This window comes from Chiloscyllium punctatum, chromosome 27 (genome assembly GCF_047496795.1).
Source record: "Chiloscyllium punctatum isolate Juve2018m chromosome 27, sChiPun1.3, whole genome shotgun sequence".
Taxonomy (NCBI): domain Eukaryota; kingdom Metazoa; phylum Chordata; class Chondrichthyes; order Orectolobiformes; family Hemiscylliidae; genus Chiloscyllium; species Chiloscyllium punctatum.
Window position 1 is genome coordinate 78722180 of NC_092765.1, and position 23156 is coordinate 78745335.

Genomic DNA, 23156 nt, shown 5'->3' on the forward strand with positions numbered 1-23156 from the left:
AACTAAAGCCTATAAAAATGGCATGTCTATTACCATGGGTGATTTTAATCTACATGTAGATTGGTCGAACCAGCTCAGTCAGGGTAGCCGTGAGGAGTTCATTAAGTGTATCCATGATAGTTTTTTTGAACAGTATGAAATGGAACTGACAAGGAGCAAGCTATCCAAGATCTGGCACCTGTGCAATGAGACAGGAATAATTAATGACCTCAGTGTTAGGGATCCTCTTGGAAGAAGTGATCACTGTATGGTTGATGTTAGAACACATATGAAGAGTGTAAAGATAAAATCTAATAACTTGGTCCTGTGCTTGAACACGGGGAACTAAAATAGAATGAGGGAGAACCTGGATAAAGTAGACTGGAAACAAAGATTTTATGGTGGGACAGTTGATGAGCAGTGAAAGATTTTCAAAGACATTTTAGGAAGTGCTCAGCAAAGGCATATTCCAGTGAAAAGGAAGGACTGTAAGAAAAGGCGGTGGACAAAAGATAGGGAATTCTACACCAGTTAGTTTATTCTCTGATGTGGGAAAGATGCTTCGGTCTATTATCAGGGAAGAAATAGCAGGGAATCTCGATAGAAATTGTCCCATTGGACTGACAGAGCATGGATTCATGAAGGGCAGGTCATGCTTGACAAATCGTTTGGAATTCTATAAAGACATTTCGAGCAAGGTGGACAACGGGGACCCAGTGGATGCGGTGTGCCTGGATTTCCAAAAGGCCTTCATCAAGGTGCTGTGCAAGAGGCTGTTGCATTATATAAGGGTGCATGGGATAGAGTATTATCATGGATAGAAGATTGGTTGATTAACAGGAAGCAAAGAGTGGGGATAAATAAGCCTTATTCTGGCTGGCAATCAGTAACTAGTAGCGTGCCTCTTGGATCAGTGTTGGGACTGCAATTATTTACAATTGATACAGATGATTTGGCGTTGGGGACCACATGTAGGGTGTCAAAGCTGCATATGACACTAAGATAAGTAGCAGAACAAAGTGTGCGGAGGACTGGGAAACTTTGCAGAGGAACTGAGATACATTGAGTGAGTGGGCAATGGTTTGGCAAGTGGAATATTATGTTCATAAATGTAAAGTCATACTCTTTGGTTGGAGTAATATTAGTAAAAAGATTATTACTTGAATTTTTAAAAAATGCATTATTTGCTATGCAGAGGCACCTGAACATCCTTCTGTATGAGGGTTGGTCACCAGGTACAACAATAAATTCAGAAGGCAAATGGAATATTGTCCTTCATTGCTGAAGGGATTGTGTTTAAAAGCAGAGGTGGGCTATAGTGGATGCTGGTGAGCCCACACCTGGAGTACTGCATGTAGTTTTTATCTCCTTTCTTGCTCAAGGATGTACTGGCACTAGAGGGGGTGCAGAGGAGGTTAACTATGTTGACTCCGGAGGTGAGGCGTTCGGCTTAACAGAGACTGAGTAGATTGGGATTATATTCATTGGAATTCAGAAGAATGGAAAGATATAAAATAATGAATGGAATGGATAAAATAGAAGTAGAGAGGATGTTTCCACTGGCAGGTGAAGCTAGGATAAGAGGGCATTGCCTCAAGATTAGAGGCAGCAAATTTAGGACTGAATTGAGAAGGAACTTCTTGACTTCGATGGAATGCATTGCCCAGCGAAATAGTTGATGCTAGTTCAGTAAACGTTTTTAAAGCTAAGTTAGTTTTATTTAAAAAAGAAATAATTAATTAAGGAATATGGTAAGAACGTGGGTAAATGGTTCTGCAGCCACAAGATGATCAGCCATGATCTTATTGAATGGTAGAGCAGGCTCGAAGGGCAGGATGGCCTTCTCCTTTTCCTAGATATTTTGTTCTTATATTATGCATGCCTCTGTCACTCGTGACTTGGAGGTGCTGGTGTTGGATTAGGATGGACAAAATTAAAATTCACAGAACACCAGGTTATAGTCCAACAGGTTTATTTGGAAGCACTATTTTGCCGGTCCTTCATCAGGTGGTTGTGTGATTTTTAACTTTGTCCCTCACTCTTGTAACTGAGAAACAGCAACAAAAGCCACGAAGCAGTGCGCAAGCTCCAGCCAACAGTTGGTATTGTAGACAATGAAGAAGGTTATCTCAAAGTACAGTGGGAAATTGATCAGATGGGCCAATGGGCTGAGGACAGGCAGATACGATTTAATTTAGATAGATTAGGTTAGGATATCTGGTTGGCATCGACAGGTTGGACCGAAGAAGTGATTGATGTCAGCGGCGGACCAATGGAAAGGCAGGGGCGGAGCTGGAGGACCTGGCGGGGCAGTTGGTCCTCCGGCCAATCAGTGAATAAAGGCGGAACTAGACTATATCACGTGATCATCCTCGGGGTGGGTGCGGATGTTCGGAATGTGTGCGCGCGGAGTGCTGTCGGTAAGGAAATAAATAAACAGCAGGAAACGGGAGGGAAATGGTGTTCTTATGGTCTGAGAGATTTTACAAACATTTGCTGCACATCGGAAAATACAAATTTGAAACTTACAGTTCCGTTTTTGCAGCAAATGGGAAGATGCCTCGTTGAGTCATCTGCCCGAGTGAGCACCGCCATCTTTATTTGTGGCAATGATTCACTGGACACGTGCGCGGCCGCCAGCTTTGTAGGGGGCAAAATTCAGAGGGATGTATGTACAGCCTTCCCTGGTAAAAAGAGTCATAGGGCAGGATTTCCACAGCATATTCAAACCCAGAGAAATGTATTTTTTTCTGGATTTGTTTCGTCATTCATTTAAATGATTTGGATGTGAATAGAGGCCGTATAGTTAGTAAGTTTGCAGGTGACACCAAAATTGGAGGTATTGTGGACAATGAATAAGGTTATCTCAGAGTACAGTGGGATATTGATCAGATGGGCCAATGGGCTGAGGACAGGCAGATAGGATTTAATTTAGGTAGATTAGATTAGGATATCTGGTTGGCATAGGTTGGACCGAAGAAGTCTGTTTCTGTGCTAGACATCTTTGACTGTGGGATCATAAAAGTGAACTCTGCTCTGGTTCACCTCTGGGTTCTCTGATGTCCACTTGTTCATTATCTAGCTTCCTCAGTCTCTCATGGGGAGATTTTTGCTCTGTATACTATTTTACTATGACTTTCACAGCTGCTTTGTAAGTGACTTGAAAAATGTAGAGCTGGAAAAACACAGCAGGCCAGGCAGCATCCGAGGAGCAGGCGGATCAACGTTTCGGGCATAAGCCCTTCTTCAGGAATGTAAATGAATTGTTCACTGCTGCCTGGCTCCTGACCGTATGATGTTCCATTATCAGTTTATTTTTTCCACAATATCTTTGACAGTCAAGAATTCTTTTATCCAATAAGCGAGTGCATTTTCCTTCAATTTTCTGACAGTCAAATTCTGCACCATTTTCATTCCCTGTAATTCATATTGCACTCCCTGAAACATCAACTGTGTATTTCTCCTTCCACAAAAGCCAGTGATCAATGCCAAAGCCTTTTTGCCTGTGGAGAGGGTGATGTTTGACTTCCTTGTACTGCTGCAGTTTGTATGGTGAAGGTTGTTGGGTAAGAGACATTACAGATTATTCACTCAGTGATATTGAAGAGTAGACGATATCTGTACAAATCATCATGGTTTTAATTTCACAAAAATATTATTGAGAAGTTTTGACATAAGGCTACAGATGGAGAATATTGTGTCCAGTGACCAAAACCATTGCCAAATAAGCAGTTTTTCAAGAATGCCTTAAAGGAAGAAAGTAGATCTTAGAGGGTTAGAGTGGGGATTCCAGAACATGTTCCCTTGGAGTCTATAGAAACCGTCACACAGGTGAACTCAAAAATAAACACATCATTGAGAGTCTGAACTAAAATGAGATATTATTGAGATATGAAAGGGTGTGTGGTGCAGGAATTAATTCAAAGGTGCGATAGTAAATTGTTGTTGCTTACAAATGGGAGTCTTTTGATTGATCGGCAAGTTTTGGTACAAGTGAGCACTTCAGCAGTAGAGTTTTCAATATTCTTGAGATTATAGGGAGGGTGAATGTGGGATACTGGCCAGGAGTGGGTTTAGATAATGAAATCTAGAGTCAACAAAAGGAATGAATGAGAGTTTCAGCAAATGAGCTGAGACTGTGGTGAGGTCAGGTGATATCACTGAAGTCGAAATAGTGGACTTGGAGGGGGGCTGGCCTGTCATACTCACCTCATTCAGCTGTTTGTCAGTTTGTGAATCAAGTCAGTAACAAGCTCAGGAACTGAGTGGCCCTGGCAGAACCCAAACTGGGCATCGCTGAGCAGGTTATTGCTGAGCAGCTGTGTGACAGCACTGTTGATGACACCTTCCATCAATTCACTGCTGAGCGAGTGTGGACTGATAGAGGGGAATTGGCTGAGTTGGATCTGCCCTGTGTTTTTGTGTTGGAACATCCCTGTGCAATGTTCCACAAAGTCAAGCTGGAACAGTACTTGTCTTGTTGGGCAGCAGGTTCTGGAGCCAACAGCCAACAGTATTATTGCCAGAATATTGGCAGGGCCCATACCTTTACACTACTTATTTCAAATCAGATCAAGAAATGGATGAGTTTTAAACCAAGTCGATTCATATCTGTGATGTCAGGGACCAATGGAGAAGGCTCATCTACTTGGCACTGCTGGCTGAAAATCGCTGCTAATGCTGTCCTCTTATCTGTTGCATGAATGTGTGAGACCCCTCCATCGGTAAGGGTGGGGATATCTGTGATGTTTCCTCCAGTGAGTTGTTTAATTGTCCATCACTATTCTTGGTGTGGCAGAGCTGCAGAACTCCGATCTAATCTGTTGGTTATGGGATCACTTAGTTCTATTTGGTGTTGCTTGTGCTGTTTGGCATGCAGGTTTGGTAGCTGCACCAGGTTGGCACCTCATTTTTAGGTATGCCTGGTACTGCTCCTGACATGCACTCCTGCATTCACCATTGAACCAGGGTTGATTCCCCTGGCTTGATGTTCATGGTTAAGTGGGGGATATCAGGCCATGAGATTTCAGATTGGGCTGGAGTACAGTTCTGCTGCTGTTGTTGGCCCACAGTGAGACAGAAGTTGGAGGGTCAAGAGGGCTGATTGTGTGGTTGTATTTGCCAGTGCATTGGTAGATGTAATGTGGTCCATCCAGTTTCATTCCTTTGTTGAGACTGTGCAGTGATTAATGAGTGACTTGATGGGCCACTGTCGGGTTTCTTTCCCTCAAGGACATTGTCAATGGCAGAAAAAACATCCCCAATGGTTCCATGGCAAAGAGTAGATTCTTCATTCCATTTATTTTTTTCTTGAATTCAGAGCCACCCTCTACCGATTTGGGATTCAAACCTGAACTTCAGTTGTATATTTTAATATTCTTGATAAATGATAAATATGTCAGGTTTGTTCACTTATTTTTAGAATCACTATCACAGGTTTTGTTTATTGTTTTGGAAATAAAAACACTGTCCATTATCCTGTCTCCTCCATCCTCCCCCCCCCCCCCCCCCAACAACAAGAGTGAGGAGCACGTGGAGATTCTCTGTCAATAACATTGAGACAATCCAATCAGCTGCCTCTGCTTCTTTCCTCCCTCTCCACTAGCCCACCGAGCCACACTGCCTCACAAGGGTGCTCCTCATTTTAGTCCTAAACTTGCATTTCCTCGAGTCCCTTGTCAAGCCTTATTAGAGGTCATCTTGACCATTTACCCTAGTGTAGCTAAATCATGGACATTCCAAATCTCTGTCTCATCCTCCTGCTTGTCACCGCACTCCCTCCCTCCCTCCCTCCACCACCGCCCCCACCTTGCAATTCACAGATATTGTTCCATGATCTGTCTGTCTTTTCTGGTTATGTCCTTCTCTCCCATTCTGCTAAAACCTAATATTTGACCTCACCATCATTGGAAAATCCTGCTCCGTCTCCACTCTCCCTTTCCTTTCTGAATTCATTGTATTTGGTGTCCCTCCACGATCTATCCTTAGTTCGTCCTGTTTCTCACCTACACACTGCCAGGAGGTGACATTGTCCAAAAGCACCGTGTTAGGTTTCACATGTACACTGACAATGCCCAGCTCTCCCTCCCCATCATCCCTCTCCATTACTCCACGGTTACTCAGTTATCAAACTGCTTACCACGCTTCGATTAGCTGCAATTCCCTCCAATGAAACACTGTAATTGTTAAACCCATTGCCTTCAGTTGTTATTCCAAATACATTTTCCTTCCTGCTGTGTCCCTCCCTCTCACTGGGAAGTGTCTGAGGCAGAACTACATTCTTCACAATATTGCTTTCATCTCTGACCCCAAGGTGACCTCCTGATCAGACATCTACACAATCACAAACACCAGGATTTCCAATCTCTTAAACGTTGCTTGTCCCCCTTCTCACCCCAGCTCCATTGCTACTGAAACCCCTTACCTGCGTCGGTGTTGCCTTTAACTTGACAAATCTGAAACAGCACCCTTAATTCCGCGACTGACCCAGAATCTGGTTCAAGACTCACCCGTAATGGGACACATCCTCTCCATATTTACCCTGTCAAACCTTGACAGAATCCTGTATGTTTCAAAGAGATCACCTCTCATTCTTCCAAAGTCCAGTTAGTATATTCCCAACTTATTCAGCCTTTGCTTACAGGATAATCCCTTCAAAACAGGGATCATCCCAATGGATCTTCTCTGAAATACCTCCAATAAACTGCTCTATTTCATGAACTAAAGTGACCAAATCTGTTCACGTTACTCCAGTTGTGGTCTCACTCGCCATTTGTTTAGTTGCCCTAAGATATATATTCCAAACTCTTTGAAATAAGGGACAGCATTCCATTCTCTTTCCTGATTCCATGTTGTAACTATGTGCTCGCTTTCTGTGTTTCCTGCTCATTTTCCCCCAGTCCCTTTGTGGTGCAGCTTTCTACAGTTTATCCCAAGTTATACTCTATTTGCCAACTTGTTGCCCAGGTATACTGTAAATATCTCTCTGTAAACTGTTTATAACCTTTTGGAACTTTCCTGTTATGCCTTTTCTAGGAGATTTCCCCCCTCATTATTTGAAACATGTACTGTGAGCACTGGGCAGTGGGAAGCATGCTCAGTTGCTATCTTTCAGGGATACTCTGTTTCATGACTGGGAGGAGCTTGCTGCCCATTGGTCAGAATGGAGACAACTTGCCCATCAAGGTGCATGAGCCTTTCACACCCCATGTCTTATTGAGGAGGCACAGGGGCAGAATGGAAGGAAAGAAAAGGAAGCAAATCCTGCTCTCCATATCTCACTGAATCTTGGAACATTCTGTCCCATGTTGAGTCACATGAAGTCCCAAGGTGGAAACTCATAGAAACCCACATAGATCTGTCCTTGAATTGCCTGCTAACCTCCACCAGGGGTAATGTGTACAGTCCTCCTGGGCCAGGAGGAGGGGATTGTATGAGTTTCAAACTTGAACTGACAGTGACGGATTTTATAAACTTGTATTACAGCAGATATTCAGATGGTAATTTCAGTCATTGTAACGCCAAACTCTGACAGAATTACTCAATACATCAGGCCCTGGATATTCGTATTGTGTGAGAGTATTGTGTTCCAGATCAATACCATTTGCTGAATAAAAGTTCTCCTTTGAATCAAACCATCCTCTCAATAGATCTTCCCAAATCTTCAACATGTGTCCAGTAATCCTTGTATAATGAGCTGAAGGGTCTAAGGTTTATTATAATATGTAACTTTTGTAAACCGCTTTGTCACAGCTCCCCAAATTTCCTTTGCTACAAGGAGAGCACACTCAGTTTTTCTAAACTGCTGATTCCCCAATGTCTGGTTGCTCTCTATAAGGTTCACATCGGGATTGTATTGGAACATTCTCCACTTGCCTGCATCAGTGCACACCCTTCCCCCCCCCCCCCCCCCACAACAATATTAAAGAAAGTGAACATCCTCCAGGATAAAGCACTGTACCTGAGTAGTTTCCCATCCACCACCTTCAGCATTCCCTCGAGGCACAGTGGCATCACTGTGTAAAAGTTCAAGTCAGCATTGTCCTACTGTGCTCATTAGAGCTCATTAGAGAGAGATGTCTGGTAGTGGTCAACCTGAATATTACCACAGCACAGGCAAGGGGAGAGGTTGAAAAGGATAGTCCATTAATTGTGGATGGTTATTCTTGATGTGTATTAGCAACACACATGTCACGTGAACAATTAATGTTAAAAAATCCCCACAAATTCTGCAACTAAAATCCCCCATTCCTTGAACCATCTTGGTAAATCTCCTATGCCCTGTCTCAGGGACCCTGCCATCCTTCACAATGTGTGGGCGACCTGTGGTTCGCCCAGACCTAGCTGCTCTGAACCTGTGGGTGATAGCATAGAGCCACAGTTGCACTAAACCTCACTGTCTGGAAGTGAGTGAGAGACAGAAATCCCGAACGCATTTAAAATCTATTTAGGAACACACTTGCAAGGCCAAGGCTGACAGGTCTTTGTGCTCTGTGCTGGAAAATGGGATTAAAATAGTTAGCTGGTAGATTTCTTTGCAGCATAAACCCAATGGACCACAAAACCGTTTTCTGTCATGTAGACCACAGACGCATAATATAGGAATATGACAAGCCACTATAGAATCCAGGTCAGAGAAGGTGATATTAGAATAGATGATACGTGATTGATTAATGTTTTTTGGAGGAAAATGTGACAGAGGTTAAGCGGGACATTGTGGAGCTCTGGGTGCAGGAATCTGAAATAAAAATGGGTTATCCTGAAGGTTGGAATTAAAGAAAGGCACATCACAGAGATTTGAGAGGGTGGACAAGATTAAAGATAGAAAGTGTGTTGAGACTGGAAGAGATTAGAGGTTGGAGGATATTGCAGAGATTTTGAGATGTTTTTGATACCAGAGATAGTGGTAGTTCTGAGGCTAGAGAAGAATTATAGAGATAAGGATGAGTTGTTAGCTTTCCCAACACGACCTCTTTACTGATAATGATTGTTTCTCTGTCCTCATCTGCCATTGCCTCCATAGGCCTGCGACAATGAGAGTACGCAGATAGTATGTTCCCGTAAAGGCTAAGGCTGGGAGGCGTCAAGAATGCTGCATGACCTGCAAAATTGAGGCTCTGGTCAAGAAAATGAAGGAAGGATATGGCAGGTGTTTGTGTCAATCCCTAGAGGACTATAAGGGAAGTAGGAGTATACTCGTGGAAAACCAGGAGGCAAAAAAGGGGACATGAGATAGCTTTGGGAAATAGGTTTAAGGAGAATCCAAAGAGATTCTACAAATACACGAAAGACAAAAGAATAACTAGGCAGAGAATAGCGACCCTCAAAGATCAACAAGACTGTCTATGGAACAGCAGGAGGTGGGAGAGATTCTATAAGTATTTCATGTCAGTTTTTACTGAAAGGGGATATGAAAGTGAGAGAAGTTGGAGAAATAAATAGTGATAACTTGGCAAGTGTACATATTACAGTGGAGGTAGTACTGGATGTCTTAAAATGCATAAAGGTGGATAAATCCCTGAATCTGATCAGGTGTATCCCAGAACTTTGTGAGTAAATAGGGAAGCTTTTGCTGGGCCCCTCGCTGCGATATTTGTATCATTGATCGCCACAGGTGAGGTGCTGGAAGATGGGTGCCATTATTTGAGAAAGGTGGTAAGGAAAAGCCAGGGAACTATAGACCGGTGAGCCTGAAGTCAGTGGCAGAGAAGTTGTTGGAAGGGATTCTCCGGGACAGGATTTACAAGTTATTGGAAAGGCAAGAAATGATTAGGGAGAGTCAGCATGGCTTTGTGCATTGAAATCAGTAACTTGGACTTGAGAAAGACACAAGGTTTCACATAACACACTGGTTAGCAGGTTCAGTACCATAGAATTCTGGCGGAACTAGCTGTTTGGATACGGAATTGGCTGGAAGGTCAAAGAATTATAGACGGACAGCACAGAAACAGAGACCCGTCAGTCCAACCAGTACATGCTGATCAGATATCCCAATGTAATCTAGTCCCACCTGTCCGCACCAGGCCCATATCCTTCCTATTCATATACACATGAAGATGCCTTTTAAATGTTGCAATCGTAATGGCCTCTACCACTTCCTCTGGCAGCTCATTCCATACACGTACCACCCTCTGTGTGAAAACGTTGCCTCTCAAGTCTCTTTAAAGTCTTTCCCCTCCTACCATAAACCTATGCCCTCTAGTGCTGGGATCCCCCACGCCAGGGAAAAGATTTGTCTATTTATCCTATCCATGCACCTCATGTTTTTATATACATAGATAAGATCACCTCTCAGCTTCCGACACTGCAGGGAATACAGCCCCAGTCCATCCAACCTCTATTCAACCCCCAGCCTAGCTCAAATCCTCCAACTCTGGCAACATTCTTGTAAATCTTTTCTGAACCCTTTCAAGTTTCACAACATCCTTCCAATAGGAGGGAGACCAGATTCGTATGCAACGTTCCAAAAGTGGCCTAACCAATGTCCTGTACAGCTGCAACATGATCTCATAACTCCTGTACTCAATACTTTGTCCGATAAAGGCAAGCATACCAAATGCCGCCTTCACTATCCTATCTACCTGCACTCCAAGGTTTCTTTGTTCAGTAACACTCCTCAGGACCTTACCATTAAGTGTATAAGTCCTGCTAAGATTTGTTTTCCCAAAATGCCACTCCTCAGCCATTCACCCATCTGACCGAGATCTCATTGTACTCTGTGGTAATCTTTTTCACTGTCCACTATACCTCCAGTTTTGGTGTCAACTCACTAACTATACCTCCTATGTTCACATCTAAGTCATTGATATAAATGACGAAAGGTGATCCTTGTAACACTCCACTAGTCACAGGCCTCCAGTCTGAAAAGCGACCCTCCATCACCACCCTCTGTCTTCCGACATTGAGCCAGTTCTGTATCCAAATGGTTAGATCTCCCTGTATGCCATGAGCTCTAACCTTGTTGAGCAGTCAGTGTCAAAGTGGAGGGTGCTTTTTGGACAGGAAGCCTGTGATGAGCAATATGCTGTCAGGCTGGGTGCTTGGTCCACTGCATTTTGCCATTTATATAAATGATTTCTATGTGAATATAGGAGCTATGGTTAGTAGGTTTACAATAGACACCAAAATTGGAGGTGCAATGGACAGCAAAGTTACCTGAGAGTACAATGAGGCTCCGATCAAATGGGCTGAGGAGTGGCAGATGAAGTTTAATTTAGATAAATGTGAGGTTCTGCATTTTGGAAAAGCAAATCAGGGCAGGATGTCTACACTTAATGGGAAGGTCCAGGGAGTGTTGCTGAACAAAGAGATCTTGGAGTGCAGGTTCATAATTCCTTGAAAGTGGAATCATAGATAGGCAGGGTAGTGAAGAAAGTGTTTGGTGTACTTGCCTTTATTGGTCTGTGCATTGAGTTCAGGAGTTGTGACGTCATTTTGCGGCTGTAAAGGGCATTCATTCAGCCACTTCTGGAATTCTGCTTTCAGTCCTGGTCTCCCCGCTATTGGAATGATATTGTGAAACTTGAAAGTATTCAGAAAAGATGCAAAGATGTTGCCAGGGTTGAGGGATTGAGCTATAGGGAGAGGCTGAATAGACTGAGGCTGTTTTCACTGGAGAATCGGATGCTGAGAGGTGACCATAGAGGTTGATAAAATTGTTAGGGGCATGGATAGGGTAAACAGCCAGGGTCTTATTCCTGTTTAGGTGAGTCCAAAACTAGAAAGCACAGGCATGAGGGAAAAGATTGAAAAGGGATATTAGGGGCAAAGTTTCAAGCTGAACGTAGTATGTGTATGGAATGAGCTGCCAGAGAAAGTGTGGAGGCCGGTACATTTACAACATTTAAAAGGCATCTCACTGTATATGTGATTGGGAAAGGTTTAGAAGGCTATGGGCCAAGTGCTGGCATATGGGCCGAGATTAATTTAGGATATCTGGTCGGCATGGACAAGTTGGACTGAAAGGTCTGTTTCTGTGCTGTACATCTCTATGGCACTAATCAATTAAAATTAAGATAGTTTTCTCTTTTATGGAGAGTTAGCAGAAGGCCAGACAATTCTCCTTGGAGCTGAGAAGGTTAAGCAGTGATTTCAACCTGGAGTTGATTTGTTTCCAGGGTATTTCATTTACAGAGAGACAGAGTGAGAAATTTTTAACGTCACAATTTTTAGTAACTATTTTCAGGTAACTGGCAAATAATGCAGAGGAAAAATGTGAAGATTATTTTACTCACTAATTTCTGAGCATTTGGAACAGTTTGACGGACAGCTGGATGCAGATTCAGTAATTATTATCAAAACAAATTTGAAATTTAACATTTTTAAGGAAGGATTTGGAGGGCTATGTGCAAATGGAAGGTGAGTTGGGACTGACTGGTACCATCTCCAGAGGGGGAGAGTACAGCCCCAATGGGCGGAATGGCCTCCAGCCCCTGTGCTCTGTGATACTGACCCATTCACTGTGAATGATGAAGCTCATCACAGGGCAGAGCCGTAGAGATGTACAGCATGAAAATAAACCCTTTGGTTAAACTGGTCCATGCTGACCAGATATCCCAACCTAGTCTAGACCCACTTGCCAACACTTGGCACATATCACTCTACACACTTCCTATTCATATGCCCATCCAGATGCCAAATGGTTTAATTGTACCAACATCCTCCACTTCCTGACAGAAAATTCCTTACACGCACCAACATCAGTGGGTAAAAATATTGCCCCTCAGATCCATTTTAAATTCTTCCCGTCTCATCTTAAACCTATGCCCTCTCATTCTGGACTCCCCCAAACCAGGGAAATGACCTTGTCTATTTATCCTACCCATGCCCCTCATGGTTTTATAAATGTCTGAGGTCACCCCTCAGCCTCTGATGCACCTGGGAGGATCCCATCACGCATGTCACAATGGGGCCTGGCTGATTGACACAGCTTCAAACCAATAGGAGAGTTGGCATGATCCTCTAGCCAATGGGAGTGAATGAGGGGTGGGTCCAGCAGGCCAACACACGACCATCAGCTTTGCAGGCGCAGTGTCACTGTGACGGGGGACTGAATGTTAAGGAGTGGGAGAGACAGCAGATACTGGGAGAGAGATGGAGTTAGTGTGGACTGGGAAGGTGGACTGTTTCAGTCTGCTGGACCTGAATTAGATACTCCGGGTAAATTAGAACCTAAAGAACTTCGGATGCTGTAAATCACGCACAACAACCAGAAGGTACTGGAAATGCTCAGCAGATCTGGCAGCATCTGTGAAAATAAATCAGTTCGCATTTTCGATCCAATGACGCTTCCTCAGGAACTGATGTTACTGAGAAAAAAAAGTCTGTTTTTATGCAGAAGGTAGGGGTTAAGGAGTAAATGATAAGTGGGGATAGAGTCAAAAGAGAGAGATAGGAGCAGTTAGACAAAGGAGTGGATAACGATCTGACGGGGGAAAGGTGAATACCTGTTTATGGGGACTGTTAGTGGCTCACCATAGGTAGTGTGTAATGGCAGGCTACGTAATAACAAGGCCTGGTATGTGGGGTAGGGGGGAAAGACACTAGGACGTGGGAGAGTTCAGGACCTAAAATTATTGAATTTTATGTTGAAGCCAGAGGGTTGCAGGGTCCCCGAGTGGGAGATGAGGTGTTGTTCTTCCGGTTTGTGTTGAAGTGTGGCGCTGGAAAAGCACAGCAGGTCAGGCAGCATCCAAGGAGCAGGAGAATTGACGTATTGGGCATGTCAGCACTTCATCAGAAATGTGGGTGGTGGAATACGGCTGAGAGATAAATATGGAGGGGTGTTTGGGGTTGGGGGGAGGGAGCTAGGGAGGCAATAGGTGGTTGCAGATGGAGGGTAGTGATGAGAGGGCGGAATGGACAATTGGAAAGGAAGATGGGCAGGTGGGACTGTTCAAGTGGCCAGTGCTGAGTTTGAGGGTTGAATCTGAGATAAGTTGGGGAATGGGAGATGAGGAAACCTTGATGCCGTGTGGTTGAAAGTTCCCAAGGTGGAAGATGAGGTGTTCTTCCTCCAGGTGTCGGGTGGCTCGGATTTGGGATGGAGGACTTGCATGTCCTTGGCAGCATGGTGACGGAGGGGGTGGGGGGTAGCCAAAGTGGTCAGCCACAGGGCGGTGGGGTTGGTTGGTGCATGTGTCCCAGAAATTGTGAAATATTCCACAATTTGGTGTCCTGAGAGCATGGGACACAATAGGTGAGGTGCTTGGGAGGGCAAGGAAATCTCTGCTGGATGTAGGAGCATCCAGTGGTGCCTTGGCTGGAGGTGAGGGGAAGGTGTGGGTACAGGTTTTTCACCTCTTTCAGTGGCAAGCGAAGGTGCCTGGAGTGGAGGGTGGGTTGGTGGGGACCGTGGATCGAACGTGGAAGTTACAGACGGTATGGTCTCTGTGAAATGCTGAAAGGGGTGGGGAGGGAAATATATCTCAGGTGGTTGGATCTGATGGTGGAAAGAGCAGAGGATGATGCGTTTTTTATGGGTGGAAGGTGAGGATGGTGGGATTCCATCTTTGTTGCATTTGGAGGGGTGGGGTTCAAGGGCAGTGGTGTGTGAAGTGGAGGAGATACACTGGAGGGCATTGTTGACCACATGTGAGGGGAAATTGCAGCCCTTGAAATACGAAGCCATTTGGTATGTTCTGAAGTGTTCTTCCAGCTTGCATCAAGCTTCACTGGAACACCGCAGTAAGCATGAGGCAGTGATGTTGGACAGGGAACAGTCTTGTGTGTTAAAGAGCAGGCAACTGGAAGCTGAGGGTCTTTTTTGCAGGCACAATGTAGATCATGAGCCACCATTTCCACCACTGCCACTGAGATGCTAGAAGGTTCCTGTCTCCTCCAAAAACAGCTTTCCACCTTCCCATTCCTTTATCTTTCCAAATGTTCCTGTGTCTCTGTCCTGTGTCCAAATGTTTGGGCTCTCTCCCCACCTATTATTTACTGTTTAACCCCTATCTCCAGTAGTCCAAAGATGTGCAGGTTAGGAGAATTGGCCCAGCTAAATTTCCCGTAGTGTTCAGGGATGTGCATTAGTCCGGGGAAATGGTGAGTATTAGGGTAGGGGAATGGGTCTGGGTGGATGTGGAATTGTTGGGCCGAAGGGCCTGTTTCCTGTGGGGATTCTAATTTTCCCAGCTGCCATCGGTTCTGAGGAAGGGTCACTGGACCCATGATGGCCCTTGGTGTGTGCAGGTGGAAGAAATGGGAAAGGGGAGAGTGGCACCAGAAACGGGATGAAATGTATCAGTGTAGACTGGGAGGGTTTAGTTGCACTCTGTGCAGGTCGTTAGCCTGAATTAGAAACACTTGGTCCCACGTTTGCAGCAAAGGGGAAGATGGCTTGGGCCTCAGGCAGTGAGAGGTCCTGGGTTCTGGCCACCATCTTTATTTGGGGCAAGGTACAGCAAGGAGCATGCACGTATCCTCTTCCTGGGTGGGGGCGGGGTGATTTGAAGAGGAGCATTTACACATCAAACACATACCAAGAGAAGTGTTTGTCTTCACTATTCATCTTGCACTGACTGAGCTTTGTTTTGTGAATTCAGTTTATAGGATATTAATTCAGAATAATTGAGACTGGGATCTTCAAAAAACAAGTTTCTACAGTCAGCGGAGTCATCAGGATCTGAATATCATTGGCATTTAACTGGAACGAGAAAAGTTTGTCTGTTCTGTCTGTGGGAAAATATCTTCAATATTTTTGTCAAGCCAAAAGCAGAAAGATGTTCAAGTTCATGGTTGGATCCCCCTTGCGTTCAATTCTTGGCCCTGTGGCTGCGGAAGGAGGTATTGGCCTGAGAGAGAGCAGAGATTTATCCAAATTACACCTCGTCCTTTTGCAGGAACTGTCAGATTTAGTCTCAATCATCCACTTTATAATGTTAATCCTTAAACTCCCTAGTTCCAATTCTCCACAAATTTCTCGTGGACTCAAATTCCAGCTCCATTTCAGGTGGAACGTTCCAGATTCTGACAACTGTCTGTTCATTCAGAAACTGCTGAAGTCCATTTTGACTCTGAATTGAGTCTGAATTGGGCTAAATTGAAAGATGCAATGCTTGTCTGAGCTCCCATTGAGATGTGTTAGAACAGTACAGGAGGCTGAGGGAAGTGTAGGTGTGAGCAGACAATGAAAATGACAGGGCTGCACTATGAGGGCTGCTTGGCTCAATGAGAGTGTTTTGGAGTTGGGTGTAAATAGTGAGGTGAGACAGGGAGAAGGTGAAGCTGAAACTCAGTTTTAGTTCAGGCCTTTCAGAAATTCACAGTCCCAATGGGAATAGCCAATTTGTCAGTGATACCTGCGGGGTGTTTAAGTTTTTAAAGTATGACATATCAGCTTAAGTAAAGTTTTGTTTTGTTATGGACATGATTGAACGGAAGGAAGGTTGCTCACTCATTTAAATTCTCTTAATGGGAGTAACTAGATGAATGTAGAGAGACGTTGTGACAGGAGCCCTCAGACCCGTGGTGTGCTCCTCTTGCACAATGTGGGAAATAAGGGCCGCTTCCAGTGTCCCTGACAGCTATTTGTGCAGGAAGGGTTCCCATCTGCAGCTACTGGGAAACTGCTTTTCAGAGCTGGAGCTGTGAGTGGACTCACTGTGGAGCATCTGCATTACTGAGAATGTTATGGACAGCACGTTTAGTGACTTAGTCACCCTGCAGATGAGAGTTACACAGGCAGAAAGGGAATGGGTGAACATCAGATCTAGTAAAAGGCTCAGGAAGCGGGTACAGGAGTCCCCTGTTGTTATCCCCTTCTCATACAGATACTGTATACCGCTTGGGATTCTGTAAGGGCGTGAATGGGTGGGGTAGCTTCTCGGAAAATCAGCAACAGCCAGGTTCATGACACCACAGAGAGCTCTGCTGATCAGAACAAGAGGACTAAGAGTGGCAGGGCTATAGTGACAGGGGATTCAATAATCAGGGGTACAGCCAGGCACTTCTGTGCCCACAGACATGAATCCAGGATGGTATGCAATCTCCCTTGTGCCAAGGTCCATGATATCATGGAGTGGCTGCAGGACGTTCTGGAGCTGGAGGGTAAACAGCCCGTGGTCGTGGAACACACAGATACCAACAATATCGCTAAACAGAGGGATGAGGGCCTGAAAGCTGGATATAGGGAGAGCAGAGATACATTACAATGTAGCTCCTGAAATGTAATAATGTCAGACTTACTCCCAGTGCCATGTGCTAATGAGAGCAGGAATGAGAAGGTAGATCAGCTTGATGTGTGGCTGGGGAAATGCTGTACCACAGAAGGGTTTTGATTCTTCAGGCACTGGGACTGTTTCTGGGTGGGACCTGTATCAGCCTGACCGGTTACCCCTGGGCAGAGCTGAGACAAATCCGGTGGGGGCTTTTGCCCGTTCTATTGGTGAGTTTGTAACTAGTCTAGCAGGGGGGTGTGAACTAAAGTGTAGGCTTAGATGGGTCAGATTCAGGACAGGGAATGGAAGGTAGAATATTAGTGATGTCGTTAGCGGCTCAGAAAGCCAAAGGAAAGGAGGATTAAACGAAGATTGAGTCTCTCTTAGCCATCAGTCCTGACATCCCAGGAATGTGACTCAACAAAATATGGAGCTGTGTACATGTCTATGACTCTGTGCTTCAGCAAAATGGTGGAAATCTGCAATAAAAACAAAAAGTGCTGGAGATCCTCAGCAAGTCTGTCAGCATCTGAAATGATGACAGATGCAGGAAACATTGCAGCCTTAAAGAAGTGTTCAGATGGTCCCACCAAGCACTACAATATCGATTACACGCTGAGTGCCAGAACGTGGGACTAGAATAAATAGGTGCTTAATGACCAGCATGAATACGATGGGGATGGAAACTTGACGTTTCGGATCAGGGCTATTTATCAAGATTGACAAAGGGTCCTGACCCAAAACATCAACCTTTCTGCTCCTCTGATGCTGCCTGACCTGCTGCACCTCCCCAGGTCCACATTGTACAGACTCTGACTTCCAGCATCTGCAGTCCTTAATTATCTTCACATCCCAGGACTCATCTGGTGATCCTCATTTACACTCTCTCAATAACCAGGAGAGCCTTCTTTGGAAAAGGGGAACAAAGGTGTATACAGTACACCAGGTGTGGTCTCACCAAGGCCCTTCCAGAAAGGGATCCCTGCCCCCATCTTATCCATAATGGTCATCAAGCACACATGCCTGGTGTGATCATCTCAACACTTCTTCAAGGCTGCAATGTTTCCTGCATCTGTCACCATTTCAGATGCTGCCAGACCTGCTGAGGATCTCCAGCGCTTTGTTTTCTCTGTTATAGAGTATTGAAAGGCGGGATTTGCATTTGAGAAATTCAAATTGAACTTCATGTTACTGGATCCGTGCCGATCTGAATATCATTGACCTTTTCATCTGGAAGGAAAGGTTTGCATTCTGTCCATGGACGAATATTTCAAATGTCCGTGTGACTGGAAAAAAAAGTACTGAGACAGCGAAGTCCATGTTAGCATGGGGACTTGGTTTTTGAAAGTCTAAAAAATCATGGCACATTTCCCTGGAAAAGGTAAGACACAGATTGGTTTTGTATGAGGACAATTAACCATGAAACCAGAAAGACAAAAGGATTCCTGCATCATGGAAAAATATATGAAAATGGGATTGTTGTAATGGAGTGAGTTATCGATCATTGATTGTAATCCATTGGCGTTGTCACATCGGTTCCAGTGCCGTGGGGAAACACAGGAAATTTGATAAGTGCAGTGTAGGTTTGTTATTCAACTGAAAAGGTGAAGAAGAAATTTACAAGGATGATGCCAGGGCTCAGGGGTCTGAGTTACAGGGAGAGGTTGGACAAGTGAGGACATTTTTGTTTAGAGCAGAGGAAACTACGGGGGAATATTTTATAGTAGTGTATAAGACCATGAGAGGCATGGGTAAGGTGAATGCACTCGGTCTTTTTCCCAGGGACTCAAGGATTGGAGGGCATCAGGTTAAAGTTAGAGGAGAAAGAATACATGGGAACCTGAGGGGCAACTGTTCTACACAAAGGTGGTATGTATATGGAATGAGCTGCCAGTGGAAGTGGTTGAGGTGGGTATATTAACAACAAGTAAAAGACATTTGGACAAATACATGGATAGGAAAGTTTCAGAAGCAGATGGGCCAAGTGTAGGGAAATGGGGTTAGTGTGGATGGACATTCTGATTGGCATGAGCCAGTATGGGCCAAAGGGCCTGTCTCTGCTGCAGGACGTTATAACTCTAAGTGCATGTGCTATTTCTCCCCCTAACTCTGTTGGCATCATGGGATGTATTCTATCAGGGCAAGGAGACTTGTTTATCTTGAGCTCCATTAGCTTGCCCAGCTCTAACTCTTTCGTGATAATGGTTGTTTCTTGGTCTTCACCTTCCTCAGTCTCCTTATCAATTACTGGCATGTTCTTCGTATCCTCCACTGTGAAGACTGACTGCTGTGTATTCCTATTCCTAAACCCTGCTGGATAGGAATAACTGGGCACAGAACTCTGAGAGGTCTTCTGAGTCTTTATTGATGAGACACGGCAACTCCCTGGATAGTGTGCATGCAAAACGCCTTCAGGCAGCATCAGATAACTCCCCGCCTGTCCGATGTATGGCTTCCCTTCTTATACCTTTTGTGGTTTGTGACTTTGAATACAGACTGTCTCTCAATATTATGTCCATGGCAACGGCAGTTCAAAAGTCTAGTTCAGTTTAGCACTTTGTGGTTAAACCACACACCCCTCCCCCACACCCCTGTGGCTCCCTCAAGTACCTGACAGGCACTTCAGTTTCAGTGGGGCTGTCTATCAGGATTCTGATGTGGAGGATCTGGGGTTGGGGTGGGTTGGACAGAGTTAAAAACCGCACATCACCAGGTTATAGTCCAACAGGTTTATTTGGAAGTACAGGCTTTTGGGGTGTGCTGTGATTTTTAACTTGATCAGGATTATCTCTATGGTAACAGTTAAGTGCTTCAACAATTACAGAGGCCATATGTCTCCCATTCAATAGGTTTCCCTCCAGCAGGTTAAAGTGCTATTCTGTCCCTGGTGATAGCTACTCATCACTTTTTATCCCCAATTCCATCATGCTTTCTGTTGAGCTTGGAAGTTTTTCCAATCTCCGAATTTATCCTTGGTCTTTGTCAATTTGTATGCCTTCTACTTCAATTTCATAGACTCCCTTATTGCCTTAGACATGGCAGATTACTCCTTTTCCTACAGTCCTTCCTTTTCACTGTTATATACTTTTGCTGAGAAATTTGAAAAATTACTTTGATATTCCTCCACTGTCCATCAACTGTCCGACAGTAAAGTCTTTGCTTCCAGTCTACATTAGCCAACTCCTGCCTCCTCCTATTGCAGTCTCCTTTGTTTAAGCACAGTATCTTAGGATTGGATTTAATCTTCCCGCTTTCCATCTGTGTTCTAAATTCTACCAGATTAATGACACGTCTTTTTATCAGGTTACAAGGGGAGGCGATGTTTCGTGGGTGTTTTGGTTTCATTGTCAGTGACCTTGGCTTTGCAACAAAGTACAGTATAGATATTCACAACAGAGTATTCTGGACGGTGTGAATGTACTACACAGTCTAAAACCATAAATCACTATCACCCCTCCATTTAAAATTGCAAAATCATTATCTCCTACAAGCTTCCTCACTACCTAAGTTTGGAATGATAATCCACCTGACTATCCTGCTGTTTCTGAAAATCTCCTTTGGTGAAGGTGGTGAGTTTTGGGTTCAGCTTTCCAGTTCACAACACATTGAGATAGGTACATTCTTCCTCATGAGAATAGAATAGAATCCCTATAGTGCAGAAACAGGGTATTCATCCATCGATTCCACACCAACCCTATGATGAGCATCCCATTCAGACCCACCCATTCCCTGTAACCTTCACCTTCACCTTCCGCAGTCTCCTTATCAATTACTGGCATGTTCTTCGTATCCTCCACTGTGAAGACTGACTGCTGTGTGCTCATATTCCTAAACCCTGCTGCATAGGAATAACTGGATAGGAATTTTCCCGTGGCTAATTGCCTAACCAACACACGCATGGACCCTGTGAGCAATTTGGCATGACCAATCCACCTAACATACACATCTTTGGACTGTGGGAGGAAACTGGAGCACCGAACAAAACCATGCAGACATGGGGAGAATGTGTAAACTCCACACAGTTGCCTAACGCTGGAATCAAACCCGGGTCCCTGACGCTGTGAGGCAGCCGTGCTAGCCACTGAGCCACCTCTGCTTAAAATCTGCTGCTCATTAATAACCTCCCCACCCCGCAATTGGCGGAATGTATATTCCTTTTGTCAGAAATCGAGGTGTCTAAGCAGATGTCTCAGTAAATCCCCGTGACAGCCCACATGTCCTGTGTGTCTGAATGGATATCCTGTACACAACACCATCCAGCCCACACTTTCTTTTACTTTCCAGGGACAGGTCTCCAGAGGCTTCATGGGGACTACAACTCCCACAGTCCTTCAGCCAGGGACCACACGTGTGTGGGGAAACCCACCATTGTACATGTACAGAATGTGGGCGGGTTTTGAAGCATGTTCTTTGGAGTAACCAGCAGAAAGCATTTCACACTGTGCTAGATAGTGAAGATTTGCAGACTGAAATCTCAAAATCAGGTGCAGATTGTGATTAAGTTGACCAGCATTTGATGAACCAAAGATGGAGAATCACTCGGCCAAAATCCTGCAACACTCTCTCTCCCATCATTGTCAGTCTATCTGTGACAAATGGACTGTGAATGGTTCAAGACAGCAGCTCACTACCATCTTCTCAAGGGTAACGAGAGATGGGGAATAAATGCTGGCTGAGCCAGTAATGCCCATAACCTGGAAATGGGTTCTATCTCTCGTTGCTGAAACCTAGTTGATGTTACTGCAGGATGATGAGGGACGCTGAGCGTGTCCTCCAGAAGGCAGCACCATCACATTACACTTGCCTACATCCACACAGTGACACCACAACGCCTCTGGAACAAAAGGCAGTGAAGCTAAATGAGGACTTAGATATAGTTCTTCAAGGTAAAGTCATGAATGGGGATTGGAACACAACAGGAACAGGAGACTGAGCTGGATGGTCAGCTGTTTCCCATTGAATGGTGGAGCAGGATTGAAAGGCCGAATGGCCTCCTCCTGCTGCTATCTTCCAGGTATGTATATAGTCATGGAGCCCGTGAAGGAAGAAGTAGGCAGGGAATATCCAGGCGATTGCACTTCCACAACAGTTTTCAGTGAGGAATGGTTTGATGGATTTTATTTAACATTTATCTTTAACACAAGGTTTCTAAATTTTGGCTTTAAAATGTTGCAAAAGCTTTTTGCACAGCAAATAAAATTAAAGAAAATAACGTAAACTGTCTGAATATAATAGTTTTAAAGCTTTCAACCTCCTGTAAAACAAAATCCTGTCTATTCCCAGACACCATCACTTTCCTGCGACTTAAACTCCAGGGAAATATTCCCTCCCTGTCTGAACCTTTGGTTTGATTTAACTGCTTTTCAGTTGTCATTCTGTGAGGTGTGAAGCATACTTTGTCCCTATTTCTCTGACTCCGAAATGTGAGCACAACAACCTTCCCACCATCAAAATTATCATTATGCCATTTTGCTTTTGGTTAACCTATAATCTCCAGCAGTGCAAAAGTGAGGACTACAGATGGTGGAAACCAGAGCCTAGATTAGGGTGGTGTTGGAAAAGGCCTCTCGCCAAAACGTTGATTTGTCCAGCTCCTCGGATCCTGCCTGACCTGCTGTGCTTTTCCAGCACCACTCTAATCTAGACATATAATCACCAGCAGTAAACCATTTGTGTAACCAATTGAATATTTCCAAACAAAGCCTATTACGGGTCAAGCAAACCATTACAAGTGACAGAGTGAGAAGGGACTAACTCAAAGTAGAGTTGTGGGGAGGGGGCAGTGATGGAGATAAAGTACTGTATCCCCTGCGGTGCCCACCTCTACCTAAAGGCATCGAGAGCATTGATCCACACGACATGCTCCTTCTCCAAGGACACCCTGCTGTGTAACCTTAGAATAAAATCATCGAATAAAATCCCTACAGTGTGGGAGGAGAGCATTGGCCCATCAGACCCCACCGACCATCCGAAGATCATCACGCCCAGAGCACTCCATCACTGTAACACTGCATTTCC

General features: G+C 44.5%; 1 long non-coding RNA gene across 4 annotated transcripts in view; it reads left to right on the forward strand.

The window, feature by feature from the left end:
- LOC140453323 (uncharacterized) overlaps window positions 1-23156 on the forward strand; it is a 47292-nt gene that overhangs the window by 4179 nt on the left and 19957 nt on the right. The window contains exon 1 of one of the 4 annotated variants that reach the window (XR_011952363.1): window positions 2350-2399. The exons of the other annotated variants lie outside the window; for them this stretch is intronic. This is a non-coding gene — a long non-coding RNA (uncharacterized lncRNA). Of the gene's footprint in view, window positions 1-2349; window positions 2400-23156 lie in introns of those variants that run through there. 4 annotated transcript variants of the gene reach the window in all.